Source organism: Mastigoproctus giganteus, chromosome 8 (assembly GCF_048544385.1).
Source record: "Mastigoproctus giganteus isolate SK-2022 chromosome 8, ASM4854438v1, whole genome shotgun sequence".
Classification (NCBI taxonomy): Eukaryota; Metazoa; Arthropoda; class Arachnida; order Uropygi; family Thelyphonidae; genus Mastigoproctus; species Mastigoproctus giganteus.
In genome coordinates, this window is record NC_143582.1 from 188,257,579 (window position 1) to 188,277,806 (window position 20,228).

Sequence of the window (20,228 nt, forward strand, 5' to 3'; positions counted from 1 at the left end):
TTCAATTTAATCCGATTCAAAACTTTTGTAAGATATTTTCCGTGTCCCAAAGATTCCCATTTTTTCCAATAACAGAAGGAAACTGGGCAGATTTCTTTATCGATAGAAAAAAAAAAAACAGTAAAAGATAAATTAAAATAAAGATTCAAACAAAGAATCTTATATAGATGTTATTCTTTTAGCGGTACGGTGTTCAGGTATATCAAGAAATCGAAATGTTGAAATAATGAGCACTTCAACCTTCTTGGAGCTTAAGAATTAAAGGCAGATTACATTTCACATTGGTTGAAGTGCTCATTAATTCACCAATTTCTAAAGAATCTGACAATAATGCAGACTCATAACGTAAAACTGACTGCAACAACTATGTTGGGAGAATGATCTTACGTTTATAATAAAATATATTATAATGAATAAAATGGCGGTATCACTCCTATTCTAATTGAATTTGGAATTATAACAAAGTGTTACTGATGTACTCTACCGATAGCACTGATGCGTGAGAATTAACTGCGTTACTCGCACTTCGTTTAAACCCGATCTTACCACAAATTCGAAGCCAATCAATTACATCCACTCGTTAAGTCTTCTCCTATCAATCCCATCCTTCCGTTTCCCACCCTTTCTATACATCGCTGCAAAGACGGAAAACGGCTCGCTGTTCTATCCTATTCTTCCAACCAAGTGTCTGCGCAACGTAGCTCGGAGGTCAGTGAACTGCAATCAATCAAGTCGTAAGAAATGGTGGACGGAAAGCGCCGTCATCGATCCGAACATCTCGTTAGCTTTTCCAACACGGCTGGGTCTTGTCTGTGGTGAAAGATGTGGGCCGGTGTAGTCTTCAGCTCCCTCCTTCCTAAGTCATAGTGACACCGTGTCTTGTTAGCAGTGATGGATAATACTCGCCCTAAGATGGGACGTCATCGAATGACGTTGTGTTGTCCAGTATAGTGGCCAGTGGATTAACATTTTCGAATTATCTCGTTTATCTTTCCTGTTTCTTAATACTCAGACAAGGCTAAAAATATCACGTGCTCGTTGAAATAACGTAACAAGTTGCTCCGTTTAAGATAATTCGAGAAAGGTTATTGGGTCCAGGTTATTAGTTCACTCGCCCAAATTTAGCAGCGAGTGGGAGGTTCGACCCTGATTTCACTTTCAGATCAGGATGAGAAAAGTTTACATAGATGGGCCGTGATTATAATGAACGACTGTAATTAATAACTGTGATACAATAAACTTTCCTGTTATTATCTGGTTTCCAATACCTTTCCTTAACCCTCTTACGTATGTACACTATTATCAAAATTATTGGATTATCATAGAATAAACATGTGAAAGGTCGACCATGCTAATGGCGTAGAGGGTGTTTTACACACGGATATAAAATGAACTTCAGAATGCCTGTCATGCAATTTTAAGCGAAGTGTCACGTGGAGTGAATTGACGATTTTTCATAAGGTACCCCCGCCAGGCCTAATAACTGAAGTATACACAACGAAAATGCAAAAATTATTGATTTGAACCAACAGGAAAATTCAGAGAATGATGAGACTTCCGATGATACTAATACCACTGTCAATAACAGTTGAAGTTCACTTAGCTAGACCGCATAAACAACAATAACAGTTACTACAGCACCAAACAAATCTAATGCTGATCATCTGATGCCACATTGACTCAGGTAAGTATTAAACCAACTGAGCGTGCCTACATCTTTATATAGCTTTCGCTGATTGGATCGAAAGCTCTCGAAGACAGGATACGGTCTGCGGGCCTAAGGCTGCTCACGCGTGTTATAAATTTCATACGATAATCATCCTGATGGTGTCTAGAATGTGAATCTAACTTATAAAGAGCACTTCGTTCATCGGGTTCATCGCAAAAGTGACACAAGACAGCGAACTGAACACCTATAAGCAATCGGCCGCCGTCTAAGACAGTGCCGGTTGCCTGCCAGACAGATCTATTATCGTATGTTGGGACGCTAAAACAGATCTATCATAAGAAATAAGGGAGGAACACATTAAAATATCCCCTCGAAACATTAGTAAAGACATTATAATAACGGGGGCGGAATACTTGTCTTGAATACTCTCCTTCACCTCAAAAAAACGAAAACAGCTGCAAAATTTTAACTTCCAAGGCTCCCTACCTCAATACGCAATATACATCTGACAGCTTAGTCACCATCAAGCTGTTCTTGCTGGCGTAATATCTCCGACATCTGGAAATTATGTTGAACGTGCCTATTGCGATCCATTTCAATGGCAATATAAAGGTTGAAAAATAGAAGTACAATATTGGGAATACAGACTTCTACATGTTGGATAATAGCAATTCTAAATAGTCGAAGCAATAAAGTTAAGGAGGTTGCTCAGAAATAATTAGGCAATACAACATTAAATTGTCTTACCATCGAAGACAGATTACTAGAATAATAAATGATATTTTTATCTGCAGAAGACAGGAATTTTCTAGTAGCTCAACGAGATGATTATTCAGTTGTAAGAGTATAAAGCTTTGGTTAGGCCAAGTCTTAATTTTATGGGATGGCATGGGGATATTTCAACGCAGAAGCTGAAATAAAAGTTGGGATGCAGTACTGCATTAGATGTTCGACCACGGTGAATTTTGTTCCCTCTGAAAATCAAAGCCAAATTAGGTTTAGAACCTCTATTTCAAGGAGGATTTTCTGGATCTGCTGAAAAAGACGCAGCAAAGAGCAACAAGGTTAGTTTTTGATATAAAGAAGCTTTCTAGTGAAAGACGGATTTCTAGACACTGCGTGTCCACTTAGGTGGTGGAAAGACATTTTTAGTAAATAAAATAATGGAAATGTAACCTTTTTTTCGAAGGTGCATCTTCCCAAACTTCAAATTACCCAACTTTGACAATTATAATCATATACTGTATTATTCTGGGTTTTGCCTTTTCAGTCATTCTGTTTCGTGTAGCTTATTTAAATTCATAGGTTTCTCACTTCATTTTAGCTGTTAACTGTTCATTCAATAACCTGATTCATAAGCTATGATACCGAAAGTTACCGAAAGGGTAACCCCTTTCGCTGGGCTGTCATCAGGGGAGGCGGATTTCCAACATAAAATAATTAAAAATACTGTAAGCTTGTAAGGAAATTCCACTTTCATGAAAAGTGGATTATTATGAATTAGAATTTGTAAAAGAATGTATAATTAAATTTTATCATATTTGGCTGGGGGAGTCCACTAATAATTTTTTTAATGGTTCTAGATATGCTTAATTATCTTTAAATGTTATTTGTTGTTAGACCAAGCAATATGGTTGATAGGCTAAATTATGTTGTTATTATTATTTTTTTCGTTTATATTATTTTCTTAATTATTATTTGTTAATTTATTTTATTAATATTTCTTCATTTACGGAACAGTTTTGTATATAATCAAAAAAAAAACAAAAACAAACAAATGAAACAGTGGCTCCATCTATCGATAATATTATATCTAAATATTTGCCAATAATTGTTAAAATTAAGTGGAACTGGTTTTTGAAAGAAATTTATGAAGGAAATTTATAATATGAATCAGAGCTGTAATACTCAATATGTTCTACGTTGATAATGATATTAGTAAATTAATAAGAGGAGTTTACCTCAATATAGTACGTGGAACACTTCCGTATGATACCCTCCAGAAATTAAAACGGAAAAATCGACAACTTACCGGTACATTAAAGTAAAATATAAATAATTAAAGTAAATTATAAATAATTAAATAATCAATTTAACACAATTCAAAATCAATTCAAAACAATTAAAATTCAAATTAACGCAATTAAAAGAATCTAACGAAAATATTCAAAACGATTTTCTGATTTGCTAAGTAACAGAGAAGGAAATTTATAAAAATTTATGAAGGAAAACTACTACACCTTATCTCATTTCAAAAACGAGGTAATCATTTAGTCACGAAATTAATGAATTCATGAATTTCGTGCTTTGGTTTTAATATGCGTAAACTACAAAATGATAAACGTTTTGTTGTGATACATAATTATATCGTTTATTAGGAAATAAATACAAAACTCGTAGGTATAGACTAAGTTATTTGATAAGAGTTGAGAAAATATTCCAATCGTTTTTATAGATTGATTTGGATAGATTCCAAAACACTTGGAGATAATGTATTTACTGAGGAAAGAATGTATTATACGTTTTACAAATGAAAAGGTCACTTTTTGCTAAGTAACAGAGATAAAAAAAAAAAATGGCTTAAAAAGGAAAAAAGATTTATCGAACCTATTTCTCCAGTTGCCCTGTGGTTGCCAAGGTACCCGACAAAATTTTGCATTATCCTTTGCTGTAGCAGCATGTATGGTAAATGAACCTTGTCTTAATCTTTTCAGTGAGTTTCCCCAGCACACTGTGACCAGTTTAACAAGTAAATGCGAGAAAAAGGAAGGAAAAAAAAATCTGCAAAGAAACGCTTGCTAGCAAAACTCTCGTGATTTACAGTAGAAAATTAAAATTTACCTCTTTAATTAAAAAAAAAAAAAAAAACAATTATCGTTTTAAAAATGTCTTAAACCAATTCCAAAAGAATTTTTTACTATTTTGGTAGTTGGATTTTAATTTCTCATTTGTTTAAATAAGGACTTTAGTTGTGTGTTCTTTTTTTTTAAAATGAAAGTAGACAATTTGAGTACAAAAAAAATATATTTTTCAAAAGTTAGCGAATTTGTGCAAAACCATTTGATATCATAATCTCAAAAATCATCCACGAATTATCATCACGTGATTGGGCATAAACGTTATAATAATAACGTTTCAGTTTTATTATAACATTCACTTTTAATTAAACAAACATGATTCTATTTTATATTTCACTGCAAGCACTCTTTTAGGAAAGAAAACGTCTAAAAAAAATTATTATTAGCTTAATGAAAAATTATAAAATTATTTATAATAGCCTTAAATAATGCAAACTTTATTTATAAAACTTTTTTGGCAAAGTAAGACTAATAATATAACACACTTTACAATGTGATATGTCAGTGTTCAGACAAATCCATTTGGGCACTGCCAAGTGGGTTCGAATTACAAAGCACGCTGTGGGGTCCGTTGCTTAAAGATGTGTTTAATAATGAAAACACAACGGATATTTGGGGGAAATGAGACGGGGGTGGTTTTTTTGTTTATTGCATCATGTGCCCATGCGAATGCTAAATAAAATTTACAAACGCAATCGAGTTTCCATTGGAAGTGACACTGCATATTATTGCAAGCTTTAATTCATCAAGTGACACAATTTAATGCACTAAATACTTCAGAATTTGACCCTCTTTTCGTTGGAGTTTGGGTTTTGCGTTATTACCACAATGTATTTGCAGCGGCAAACAGGTGGGAGTCATATGTAGAGCATAAGGGAACAAAGTACCGACAGCTGGCAAGAGAAGTGGCCTTATCGAATAGCAGGGCAGAAATCCTGTCATCTGATATAGATATGTACGTGTCGGATAAATAAACACACGCTGTGACTGCTGATACGCATACAAACTATCTAAAAATCCATGTCATCTCATTTTTCAAAATATCATTAAAATGGACACACATAAAAGAGACAATTATGAAGGAAGGTGATCCGGATATTACATTAATTAAAATAGTTATAAAATATTTATCTTTTTAAATACAGTATAGATTAAACTAACTTCAATCATATCTAATTCTTTCCTCGAATAGTTTATCTCATTCTTCCTGCAATTTATTAAAGCAACCCACTTCCATAACAACTGATGGAACTTTTTGTTCCAGCAATCAACCACCCGCTAAAGGCAAACTTACGCATATCTGTCCTGCAACCATCCTTCCTCAATTTCAATTTGTGCCGTTCATGTGCATAGCAAGCAGAAGAATCCCATCACCACCAATCTATTAAAAGCTTTAAATCTCCCCCCCCCCCCCAATCAGATTATCTTGCAGGTGACTAGTCTCCAGATGCTGCAATTTGCTGAACTCAAGACTTTCTTAGTAAAAGTACCCTTTTGTTTCCATACCAATATCGTTGTCCTTCTCTGTATCCATTCCAGCAGCTCTACATCCTTGCTAAAATGACGCCTGCAGACTTGTATCCAATAGTCAAGATGTGGCCTGATCACTGCCATATGCAATGGAATAACCACCACCTTATTCTTGCTAGAAAAATTGATGTATATCATTGACAAAACTCCATGAGCAGTCTTGGCAGCCTGTCTGCAACGCTTAGAAAACTTCATTATGGCTGCACAATTACCTCCAGGTCTCATTTTTCCACTACCCCGAGTGTAGTACCACCCAGTTGGTATGTTACTGGGGTACGGCTACCCATATGCAGTGTCTTGCATTTGTCAATGTTAAACTTCGGTTGCCATTTCTTAGTCCTATCTGCCTAATTTTTCTAGCTACTGTTGCCGTGGAATACTGTCGTTAACCACCCTGCCAACCTTGGTATCATCTGCAAACTTGGATATACATTCATCAATATCATTAAAACATATTGAAAACAACAATGGAACCGAACCGAACCGAACACCAATATCTATTATTTTTTGTATCCCAGTTCCTTTTGTGATTTCATCATATTATCCGGTCAACTTGGTCAGACAAGATTTCCTCTTCACAACCCATGTTGTGCCTGAAGTATAACTGCACTCTTGTCTTCATTGTCCTGTATAGCTTGCTTCTTTAACCATTGACTCCATTATTTCCCCAGGAACAGAAGTTAAGCTAACAGGCCTGTAATTGCGTGTGACCCTTTGATTCACCCCCCCCCCCTTGAGAATTGGAGACACATTCGCACATCTCCAGTCCGTGGGGACCTCCCCTGAGTCCAAGGATGCTCTAATTATCGGGTTTGCTTACTTCCTTAGCTGCCTCATTTAATGTAACTGGATTGATCCAATCCTCCAGGTGACTTTTTATGATTAACTTCAAGTCCAGTTTCTCTTCCGCATTCCTCTGGGTTATCCCAAAATCGTTTAGCTCCCTGTTTTTTTAATAAACTTATGTATCCCCCTCCCTAAACAATTCCTCGTGTGAACGAAGATGCAAAATACTCATTCAGGTTTTTAGCTAACTGAGCAGGGTCCTCAACAGTTAACCATCGATAAAGAAGTGGACTAACGTGATTCATCCCGTTTTACAGTTTACATGAGTAAAGAACTCTTTGCTGTTTTTCTTTGCATCCTTTGCCAAAGATTTCTCTTAATCTGCCTTATCCTGTCTAACCTCCTTTGTGACTTGATTACAGACTAGTTTATATCTACCATAGGCATCTGTGTCGCCTGATAATTTATATGCATCGCATATCATTTTTCTTCTTTGCCACATATCTCATTAGTTCATCTGACATCTATTTAGGCTTAAATATTGAACAGTATTTCTTAGTTGGAATGAAAAGCCTAGTAGCTTCCAAGATTAATTCCTTGAATGTTTCCCATTTAAATTTGCCATTCGTAACGTGATCAGTTGGTCCCACTGTATAGAATTTAAACTGTCTGAGACCACCGTAGCCATCCCTTACGAAAGCAAAACCCCTTCCCTTTAGCCTTGATGGCAGTTGCATCCTTATCAAACTGACTCAACATTACGCTGGTCACCCATATTAACTGGACGCACTGTCTTAGATCTTGTGCTTTTTAATTTAGAGCATAACTCCCTTTACATTTTCACCCCCTCTTCCTATCCTGTCTCCCCTTCCTGTACACATTGTACTTTTCGTATTCTGCGTCCCTTATATCTGAGTGAGACATCGTCTTTGATATCTCTACAATGTCTGCATTTTGATTTGATCAGCTCTTCAAATTTATTTACTATGCTCCTGGCATTAGTGTACATGCAAGTGCATATATATACACACACACCTGTTCTCCCTATTCTTGCTCTTAGTTACCCTAACGCGGTCCATGTATTTACTCTTCCATGATGACTCACAGCAGGCCTTGAAATCGCTGGCACCTTGCTTTCCAGGCTTTAGCATCTGTCTGGAACATTATAGGAACAAGATTTAAGTTTTTTAAAGTAATAATGAGACAAAAAAATTTCTAAAAAGTAAGTCAGCATAAAGGAACATGCCGTCCCATTTTAGACCAAATTGTAACCAAAATTTGATTATACTTGAAACAATTAAGAGGAGCAAAAATATTTGACTTGGATGACGTGTTTTGAATGGGGACACCTCAAATTGGGTCTCGGTATAAAATATTTATGTCCAGATTTTAAATTAGCGCAATTTAAATAGATGCTGTTCACCATTAGTGATACTTATTCAAAGCTGAGGCTGCGGCTCCTGACCAGTTTTCTGGTCTACTGAAAACAAAAAATAATAATAAACAGAATAATGAGGGCTGAATTGCAAGAGAAAGTTGGTTGTTTAAATATTTGGAATCTAAAGAAATTTTTTTTCCTCAAACAAGTTGTATCAAAGTCGCAATGGAATGAGAGACCAGGGATGGTAAAGATTCCATCTGCTGGAGCAAATGGAAACCGTACTTTCTTTTTAGTAATTGTAATACGGAAAGGTTTTTTTTTCAGTACTAATAGAGGATCCCAAAAGATAAAATATCTTTTTGGGAAGTAATCTATGTAATCTGATCTGCCACTCCACTTGAAGAATATTCTTATTTTTGAAAGCCTTCTTTGGCCAGCTGAGCCATAGTAAAAGTGTCATTATCCACGAAAATAAAGCTAGGATGTTGGCATTTCTGCTCGAGGTTCTCGTCTCCTCAAAGGCTGTGCAAACTAATAGAGCAAGCTTATCTGCGAAAAGATCTAAACCTCCCAATCACTTCCTAATTCATTTCACAAATATACGTGGTCTCAATTCTAGTCTCAACGATGTCCATTTCCACTTGCAGTCTGCCAAACCCCATGTACTTTTTCTGACAGAATCTCAGTTATCGGTTGATTCAAATACTGCTCATCTCAGATGCCCAAATTATTCGCTGTATGATTCCTTTCACCTCAAAGGTGGTACTTGTGCATATGTCCGTTCTGATATTCCCTGTCAGAGACTTGGCAATTTGGAATCTCTTCTCTGGCTTAAACTCATCTGTTGTCTCTACCGTTCTCCCAACTCCACTAATCACTTGGAGCTCTTTGACTTCCTCTCTTTGCAACTTGACTTTCTCCAGTCCAACTTTCCTAACAGTGAGGTAATTTTCCTTGGTGATTTTAATGTTCACAACTCCAGCTGGCTTCTGTTTTCTAGTCACACCAACCCAGCTGGTCGAGATACTGAGGCTTTTGCAATTACTAATGACCTTGAACAGATTGTTCATTTACCTACAAGAATACCGGACAATCCTAATCATACAGCCAACATGCTTGATCTTTTTCTCACAAACAACCTTTCTAAGTACACGGTCGAAGTGAGAGGTCCTTTAGGAACTTCAGATCACAAATTGATGATTGTCTCTTCTCCAATGGAGCCTTTATCTCATGGCTATTCCCAAACTCGTGTTGTTGTTTTGCATTACAAGAATGCAAAATGAGATGACCTGCGAGATTTCTTTTCTTTTCCTTGGGCGGATTACTGTTTCAAAACTTCTGATGTCAACGTTTGCTCAGATCGTGTCAGTGAAATTATTCTTGGAGCAATGGAATCCTTTATCCCACACTCCACGTTAAAATCTCGTCCTTTATCTAAACCTTGGTTTTCCAATAAATGTGCTAAGGCTGTTCAAGAGAAGAATGTTGCATATCGTAATTGGCTTGTTTCTAATTCTTCAGTTTCATTTTCTGCCTACACCAAAGCTCGCAACAATTGTAAAGCAGTTATTAATCAGTCCAAATTAGAGTTTGAACAGGCTAAGAGTAGAAAACTTGCTTCTTGCCCTAATGGTAGCCGAGCATTCTGGTTTCTTGCCAAAGCTATTGGCCGCAACTTTTGCCCATACCTACTCCCACCTCTGTCCAAATCAGATGGTTCTGTTGTCACTTCGGCCAAGGATAAAGCTGACCTGCTATCATCCCATTTTTCTTCCAACTCGTGTATTAATGATCTTGGTAAAACGCCTCCCACCATTCCCAACACGCTCCAATCAATGCCTCCTGTGGTCTTCCGTCAAAAGGATGTCAGAAGGATTTTGACGAATCTTGATGCTACGAAAGCTCCAGGTCCCGATGGTATTTCTCCACTTGTTCTCAAAACCTGTGCTCCTGAACTTACTCCTATTCTTTGCCGCCTTTTTTCACTTTCTTATTCCAAAGGTGGTTTTCCTTCTGCTTGGAAATTTGCTCATATCCAGCCAGTTTCTAAAAAGGGTGACAAATCCCTCCCATCCAATTATCGTCCCATTGCAATTACTTCTACTCTTTCTAAAGTAATGGAGAAATCAATTAACCGCCAATTCTTAAACTACCTAGAAACCTTCCGTCTGATCAACGATCGCCAGTATGGATTCCGTCAGTGTCGATCCATTGGTGATATTTTGGTTTATATTACCCATTTATGGACTCTTTCAATAGAAAGGTTTTGTGAAACACAAGTAGTTGCTCTTGACATCTCAAAGGCTTTCGATCATGTTTGGCATAAGTCTTCTAAACAAGCTTCCATCTTATGGTTTGCCAACTGTTTTTAGTAATTGGTTATCCAGTTTTCTCTCTGATCGCTCACTGAGGGTGATGGTAGATGGCTCTCTGTCTTCTAACTTCTCCTCTAATGCCGGTGTCCTCCAAGGTTCAGTTCTTTCCCCCACTCTTTTCCTCTTGTATATCAATGACCTCCTTCCATTGACTGGAAATCCTATCCATAGTTTTGCCGATGATAGCATATTAAATTCCACTTTCCATTTTGAGAAACCTTGTCCTGCTCAATCAACTTCTCGAATATCCGCTACCAATACCTTAAATGCCGATCTCCATTGGGGCAAAGACAACTTAGTTGATTTCAACCCTTCTAAAACTCAGTCTTGTCTTATATCTCGCAAAAAAGGATTCTTCTGCTCCTATGCTTATCTTTAGTGACACTCCGATTTCTAGGCAAGATGATATATCTCTTTTGGGATTACCCTGACTTGTAATCTCTCTTGGCACAAGCACACATTACAAATATTGCTTCCTCTGCATCTAAAAAAGTTGGTTTTCTGTTAACCTCTCATCGTTACTTTTCTTCCAAACAGCTGCTCACTCTGTATAAATCGCAAATCTGCCCTGCCATGGAATACTGTTTCCACATCTGGGGTGGTGCCCCCAAAGCCTCTCTCAGGCTTCTTGATTCCATTCAGAAGAGGGCAGTGAGGTTAATTAATGATTCAACTCTAATAGTCTCTCCACTCGCTTTCTCATAGACGCACTGTTTCTGCTGCATGCCTCTTCTACAGATACTTCCATGGGAACTGTTCTTCTGAATTGGCTTCTATAATTCCCGCTCTCTCTTTCAAAACAGTCCAAACACGTGCCGAAATCAGTCAACATCCTTTTACTGTAGAAACCCACAGAACCAACTTTTCTTCTTCTTCATTGATTCATTCAACTTCTCTTTTAGGGAACAACCTTCCTTCACACTAATTTCTCGAAAATTAGTCTACAGAAGTTCAAGTCCAATATCAACAAATATCTTCTTTCGTCTTCTCAACCTCCAACCCAAGCACGGTACTAAGTACTATAGGTTCTAATACCTCTCGTGTTTGGGGTTTACATAATAAAAAAAAAAAAAAAAAAAAAAAAAAAGTAAAGTTATTTTTTTTTAATGGCACCTAGTCTTGTTACTCATGTTTGTGTATTTGTCTGTAGAAGTATGTGCGTGTTCATGGACCAATTTGCATGTTGTGCAAGCTGATAAACCTGGAATAGTTCACGGAAGAAAAGACTTCTCATGAGATAGTCTAATTTGAGCCTACACTGAAGAGGATCTTAGAAATTCTTCCAGAAATATGAGTATCGATTCGGCCAGAGATTACGATGTCTCTGTAGATCAGCCATCTGAAACTGTGGTCACAAAGGTGATCTTTTTCTTGATGTTAGAGAAACCTGAAACATGTTCTCTAGATGAGACTCTGTTTCAAAACTGAATCTCGATGGTTCTGCAACGAGAAGATTGGTCGATTGACTTAGGCACCAGTGACTCAGACGGTGATGTGTGCTCAGTCAGACGACTGATTCCCCCCCCCCCCCTTTGGGAGACGCAGAAGATTTTGTTTCACATACAATGCCCTTCTATTTCCTGACGCCTTCTACAGGGTGTTTCAAAAGTGATGGTCAATAATTTGTACAGTTCACCTTTAGACTACAATATGCCAAAAAGAAAAAAAAAAAAGCCTAGTAAACATGGGTCCTTAAGTAAATCGCTTTTTAATATTGCACATTTTTAGTTGGGATCCACCACTGACAAGGTGAACTGTACAGAGTTTGGATTCTTCACTGACTGTTTGTTTGTTTAGGTTATGCTCATTTTCTCCCTTTCCCCTCTCTCAGTGCTCTGAGACGTAGCAGGCATACTAGTACTCGTCAAAGGATAGTCAACATGGAAAGAGATTACCGCAACGAAGCGTATGCGGACATGCACTTCATGTATGGTAAAGCCAACGGCAGTGCACTCGAGGCTCCACGTTTGTACCAAGAAGCATTTCCCCGCCGAAGGCAGCCCAACAGGCACATATTCATCAGGGTACATCAACGCCTTAGAGAACATGGTCGCTTCGCACATGGAATACGAGCAGGTAGGCCCAGAAGCATAACACCTGACGTTGAGGAAAGGGTGTCAGAAAGAATAAAAACAAACTATTTTAGGCCACCCGAATAATTAAATTCATCTGCCGTGCTGTGTGTCTTATGTCTGATAATTGCGTGTATTCTATGGTCGATTTGTCTATTTTGCTGGACGAAAAACCCTAATTTCTGGGGAAAATCGTGCTATCTACGCCTGAGACCGACTAACTCAGCCACGGAATGAAAAAAGCCCATTAAAGTTCCTCGCGTCATCTAACGGGATTCGAATCTGGGCCTTTTCCACCCGGTGTGTGAAGGACGGTTTTTTGTTTTCCACCAATCAACGACCCGCTGGCTAAACGCAAATTTCCGCACATCTATTCTACAACTATCTTTCCTCAATTTGAATTTATGCCCCCTCAGGTTCTTAATCCGAGCAAGAGGAAGAATCCCATCAGAACTGAGCCTGATCAACCCATTCAAGGCCTTATACACCTCAATCAGATCACCTCGCAGGTGATCTGATTGAGGTACATCAGGTGACATACATTGAGGTGACGCTACAATTTGCAGAACTTAAGCCTTTCTTGGTAAGAGGATCCCTTCGTTCCCCTCACCAATCTTGTTGCCCTTCTCTGTACTCGCTCAAGCAACTCTACGTCTTTCCTAAAATGAGGCCTCCAGACCTGTACGCAGTACTCAAGTTGTGGCCTGACCATTGCCTTATACAGAGGGATAATCACCTCCTTTTCCCTGCTAGCAAAGTTCCTGTATATCATTGACAAACCCCATGACCTGCTCTGACAGTCTGTCTGCACTGCTCTGAAAATTTCATGTTACTGCACAATTACTCCCAGGTCTTTTTCATTTTCTCTCACCTTAAGTGTAGTACCACACAGTTGGTACGTTTCTTTGGGGTTACTTCTACCCATATGCAGTACTTTGCATTTGTCAAGGTTAAACTTCAGTTGCAACTTCTCAGCCGATTTGCCCAAATTTTCTATATCCTGTTGCAGTAGCACACTGCTATTACTGTCATTAACAACCCTGCCAACCTTTGACATTATGCCTGATGTACCTTTATCAATATCATTTGATAAATATACAAAATAGTGGGCCCAACACTGAACCCTGGGGACTCCATAACTAATAAAAATTGGTCCACGAACAGCAGTGTCCATTGATTACTATTGTCTTCTCCCACTCAACCACCCTCTTATCTATTGTAGCAACTTACCCTTAATACCATTCTGCTCCAATTTGTACAGCAGTCTTTTATGTGCAACAGTATCAAAAGCTTTCCTGAAATCCAAGTATATGATATCAAAATTATTTTTGGATCCAGTTCCTTTGTAACCAAATGGTATCCAATCAAATTTGTCAGACAAGACGTTCCCTTAAGAAGCCAATGCTGTGTCCGAATTATTACTGCAGCCTTGTCTAGATGATCCTGCAATGCATCTTTAACGAGTGACTCCATTATTTTCCCCGGAACAGAAGTTAAACTAATTGGTGTCTAATTACTCGTGCCACCATTGTATCCCCCTTTGTGAATTGGGGATACATTTACACATCTTCAGTCCGTAGGAACCTCCCCTGAGACCAAGGATGCTCTCATAAGGGTTTATGAGATAAAGGATAAGTCCAAGGATGCTCTTATCAGGCTAAGGTTTGCTTAACTTCCTTTGCCACCTCTTTAATATAACTGGATAGATCCCATCCACCCCGGGTGCCTTTCTTATTTTTAACTTCAATTTCTCCTCCACTTTGCTCTCAGTTATTACAAAATCATTAAGCACCCCGTTACAGTTTGATAAACTTCTGGCATTCTCCTCCCTTAATAACTCTTGGGTAGTCCTAATATATCTCCTAAACAAGCTTCCATCTTACAGATTTCGGACTGTTTCGCAATTAAGTATCCAGGTTAAGTGACCACTAGTTGCGAGTGATTGTAGATCTGTCTGGCTTATAGAGTCTCCACTAATGCTGGTTCAGTTCTTTCTCCTTTTCCTCTTGTGTATTTCTGACCTTCTATTCGCAGGAAATCCTATCCATAGTTTTGCTGATAACAGTACATTGCCTTCCGGTTCCAAACGCTCTGCCCTGCACAAACAGATTTAACTTTTCGAATATCCACTACCAATCCCTTAAATGTTGATCTCCAGGTAACAAAGATAACTTAGCTAATTTAAATTCGTTCAGAACTGAGTCTTGTCTTGTATTTCACAAAAATGATTCTTTTGCTCCTACGCTTATCTTTAGTGACACTCAGATTGCTATACATGATCACATCTCTATTAAGGATTGCCTTGACTTCTAAACTCTTGTGCATAAGCACATCGCTAATATTGTTTTCTCTGCATCTAAAAAACTAGGTTTTCTCTTTCGTTCTCGGCGTTACTTTTTAAACAGCTACTCATTCTGTACAAATTTTAAATCCGACTTGCTATGAAATATTGTTCCCACATTCGGGGTGGTGCCCCAAAACTTCTCTCGGGCTTGTAGACTCCATTCAAAAGAGTGCAGTCAGGTAAATAAATGACCCATCTCTTAAAGTCTTTCCACTGTCTTATGGATGTTTTCTTACTGCTGTACGCCTTTTCTATAAATAGTTCCATGGGTACAATTCTTCTGAATTGGCTTCTATTATTCCCCCTCTCTTTTCCAAACCAGCTCGAACAAGTGCCGCAATTAGTCAGCATCCTTTTACTGGTCAACTTGAAACTCACAGAACCAACTTTTCCACATTTATTCCTTCAACTTCTGTTTTTCTGGAATAACCTCCCTTCACACGAATTTCCTGAAAATTACAATCTACAGAAACTTAAGTCCTAATGTCAAAAACTATCTTCTTTCGTCTTCCGAACCTTCAACCCCTAATATTATAGATTGTAATCCTTTTCGTGTTTGGAGATTTTTGTAAAATAAATCAATTTCATCCAGTTAAGGGTGTAGTCCATGCTATGGCACTACCGGCATAGTTATCGTGAGGGATTCGTGTCATCGCTGAATCCAGATTCAGATAAACAATCTAGTGCTTATTCTTCGCTGAGAATCCAGTTATGTTCGCGTTTCAAAAGTAACAATTACCATCGTGTGGTCTTTTGGGTCCCCTCCATATCATGGAAAACGGCATTGAATTCTTTGTTCAACCAGTAACGTTGGACTGGTACAAGAAATGAAAATAACCCCTGCTTCTGGTCCCCAAGAAGCAATGTTTCTGAACATCTGGTCCGTGTAAGTTATGAAAGTGGACTGGACAATAAAACAGCTTTTTTGTTTTGTTTTTTTAAGGCGGGCAATAATCCCATTATCCGTGATGGGATATACAAGTATAAGCAGCCTTTTGGAAGAAAAGTAATGCAGAGAGGGAAAGAAAAAACCCACTTTTTTTAGATGCAGAGGAAGCCATATTTACGATCTTTTTATGTCAAGAGAGATTAGAAGTCGTCGGGGGTAATTCCCAATAGAGATGTGATCATGTCTAGAAATCAGAGTCATCGAAGATAAGCATAAGGGCAGAATAATTCTTTTTACGAGATTATAAGATAGAAGCTTTAGAAGGATTTGAAATCAACTAAGTTATCTTTGCCACACTGGAGAATTACCTGGAGATCAGGATTTAAGGAATTGGTAGTGGGTATTCGAGAAGTTGAAGCTGTTTGAGCAGGGCAAGGTTTCTCAAACTGAAAGGTGAAATGCAATGTTCTGTTATCAGCAAATCTACGGATACGATTTACGGTTAATGGAAGGTTATTAAAAAAATAAAACAAAAGACATAATGGTTATTAATGTTTTGCATGTGTAGCTGTGATCCGTAGTTTCCACCTAAAATATAAAAGTGGTGCATATAGGGGGAAAAAAAAAATGAGCAACACTGATATAGAGGACAGTCAAAGCAATGGTAAATATTCATAATATCCGCCTTGATTGCACCCCGTTCCAAAACATCCCACTGGTGTTCAACTGAATTTGGAGGCTAATCATGATGGATGATGTCTTCACTGTTCCTTGAACCATTCATGTCACTGTGCGGGCCCAATGACACGGCAGATTATCGTCTTGGAAGATTCTGTTTTTGTCTAGAGGAAAAATCCAACGTGGCAGGGTGCACATGATCTCCTAATAACTGCCGGTAGACCTCACCAATGAAACGTTGATCCATACACATCAGCAGTCCTAGTTCTTGCCAGTAAAACATGCCCCATATTAAGCAGCCACCTGCCTGGATATTGGGCACCATGTGCCACGTGTCCATGGACCAGTGTTGCTTGCGCCACTCACGCCGACGGACACTCTGGGTGGCGTACATAGCCGGTCGGCTTGTTCCACAAGGCATTTAGACTCATCCGACCACACATTTGTTTCCAGTCCTCGACTAGCGTGTTGTTGAAACCACACATTAGTTGAGGTTTCAACAAAACTGTGAGGCGGTGTCTCTTAGGTCATGTACTGTTGAACCCATACAACGCGCTGCACTCTCCACGAATTCAGCCTTGCACAATCCTTTCAGGTCTGTCGGCAGAAGGTGGTTTGACCCATTCGACACAATTCTTTGTACACTTTAATCGCAGTGGGCCGTGAGCAACGGACAAGGCATACAGTTTCCAATAAGGAAGCACCCGACCTGCTTGCTCCCACAATTATGTCCTTTTTGAAACTCCGTAACATCTTTACTACGTTCCATAACTGCTCCTTTATCAGTCAGAGTTGCACGGCCAGATGCAAATTACCACTGCTCCAGCGTATGAAGCTCTTCGCTTTTTTATAATGTGAGCTATGCTACATAGTCCATTACAGATGAGGTGGTTATAACTCAGCGATCACTGTGTGTGTCACAAGGTTGTCCACCGTTGACTCGACAATTGAGTCATGAAAGAAGGCGAGACTGAAGTTTGGACGCTTATTTCAGAAGAGACCGAACTCCATCAGCTATTTCTCATCTTTTCTGTTTGGTGGAAAACCTCTTTGTGGTTTTAGTTGTTTTCCTAGACAAAAACAGTTGCCACGATAATGAATGAATAGTGGAGTCTCTTTCCTGATGTTTCTATTTAATTTAAAATATTAACAGCTCAAGTAGATTCGTGAATAGCGTTATAGTCTCGAAAGTGAACGTATGGAATGACCAAAGTGTCCCCAAGACGGAAAATGACCCAAATATTATCAAATAATAATTCCACGAATGTATTTTTCATAATTATTTTTATAATTTTCTCAAAACTTTGAATTCCCACACTCTAGTACTGGATATTACCAGCTATATCAACAATAAACCACTTAGTGATCACGTGCACACAAAAAACGAACTGCTAGTTGATATTTTAAAACAGACCGCGCAATATATACATTAATAGTTTATACTCTTTCCAATTAAACTGAAATATTTGAGTAATATTCGTGCATCCATCCCCGTGTCATAGCAAGGCATCATAATATCGCATCACTAACCTATTTTTAGTCAGCTGAGGCTTAAGACACCATAGATTAATTAAGTCTATCATAGCGCCCTCTTGCATTTTCTATTATTAATTAATAATTCTAGAATTAGCTCGTTTTTAAAGAATTTTGCTTTTTCCGCCTTCAACTAAGCCTTTTATTGACTCCGGCTACCTTTTTGGTAAACAAATAAACATCGTGGGTGGAGCACTAATATAAACAAACATCAGCAGTTATAGAAGTTCCTGGAATTCTATATTCAAAGATTGCTGGCAATAATAAATAAAATAACCGAGGAAATTCTGTTTTTGGGATGTTTATAGTACGCTTGAAGGAAGTCATAAGTGAAAATATAGACGCATAAAGTTTATCGCGAGTATGCATGCATAAATTACTAGCTCTTTCATGGCCATCTTCAATGTACCATGGCGTTGCTTATCAGAAATTTGTCGGCACCAGAATGAGGAAAATATTTCCAAAGGAAAAACTCAGCCACGAACAACGTTGAAAAAACTATTTCATCACATTACCTCGCGATAAATAGTTAATTATTATGCTGATTCATAGTGATTCGTGGAACAGTAGTCATTAAATATTGCTGAAGGTAGCAACAGAGAGAGAAACTTGTTTGTATGAAGATATCCAGTAATCCTTTGGAACAATCTTTTTTATATTGCCACGTGATCCATTTGCATCACTTTTTTTTAGCATAAATATACACAAACGTTTCGTACTGCTTTATAATAACAACCTTCGCATAAAATTTCACACTAATTCGTATCTTACATAATTATGAAAGCCATATTTAAAAATGGATGCGATCTATCATTATACCTGCACATCATGGCTATTTTATCAGCAATGCGGTCGCAATTTCTTGGTACCAAGAACTGTATAGATATCCCATGCACACTGCACGCAAGTTCCTTGCTTAGTAGTAATAAATGTCATGTTAAAGAGCACTCTCCTTTGGAAGCCATCCAAGGGCTCAACAGCGGAAAGGTCTTCATTCCGGTCAACCAAAGTTTTCCTCCACAAATTAAGCTTATTGAATTTTTTTTGAAAAGGGACATGGTTATGGGTAAGATAAATGCCAATTCCATAGAAGCAGCTTTGCTGGAGTAAGAATTTGATGGATGATTATTAAAAAACCAAAACAAAGATGTTGCGAAGAAGGAATCTCCCTCGTTCAAAGGTTCAAACTGCAAGAGTTAAGGGATTTAATAGAGGAAAGAAATGTATGCAAAAACAGGTTTAAACGTGGGCAAGCAATAGCAGAGTATCATAAACAAACTGAATGAGCCGTGGCAAGGTGCTTGCGAATTTAAGGCTGAAGTTTTCGGCCCACACTAACTGCAAATTGACTTGAATACATTTGATATAACAGACTGGACCGAAATGGCCATATATGCTGGTGTGCCGTGGAATTGATGTCCCTCCATTACACGAGTTGCCTCCGCCCAGCGGTACTTCCATGACGATTTAGACATTTGCTGCTTGGAGTAGATGCAACATCAAAACACTTATCGTGTACCTGACGAGGGCACCGTATGAGGAACCTATGTCACTTACTTTTTTTTCTTTTCTTTTCCTAAAAGAAATCTTAGTTTACTTACTTTAAGTAAGACAAATGACAGTGACATAGCCTCGCAGCACTGAAGTCTGTGAATTTCACAGTTCTGTACATACAGTAGGGTCTCATCTTAAAATCAAGTGAACGAAGACGACATTGACCTCCATTTCCTGCGATAATCAAGAGTTACAGTAGTTCAAGTAACCCTAGATTTTGTAACTACAGACTATACGGGCCTGGTCACTTTCAGTCAGACTGCAGTGTGCCAATTTCTGCTGAAGGTGAGTTAGTAGGCTCAAACGTGGCGACATTCATGGAAGACTCCCACAAAGTGGACAACCAAAACTCCGATAATTTCAACAAGCAGAGTATTCTTATCCGATGGTTAGGTTTTGTGCGTATTACGCGTCAAAGCAAGGATGTGGTTGGAACTTCTTCGGCAGTAAGAACAGCTCAAATAGGCTTTCAGAGATGAGTCTGTCGCACCTATACAAATACCTTTTTTACTATGTTGTTTAGCAGACTGTTGTTGTCTGATAACATTCAATCAAATAG

At 38.2% G+C, this 20,228-nt stretch overlaps 2 protein-coding genes across 2 annotated transcripts in view; one reads left to right on the forward strand and one right to left on the reverse strand.

Annotated features, from left to right (window-relative positions):
* Nucleotides 1-20,228, reverse strand: part of LOC150082081 (tripartite motif-containing protein 2-like) — a 70,793-nt gene that overhangs the window by 45,753 nt on the left and 4,812 nt on the right. The window lies entirely within an intron of this gene.
* LOC150082082 (uncharacterized) overlaps nt 1-20,228 on the forward strand; it is a 106,784-nt gene that overhangs the window by 20,859 nt on the left and 65,697 nt on the right. The window lies entirely within an intron of this gene.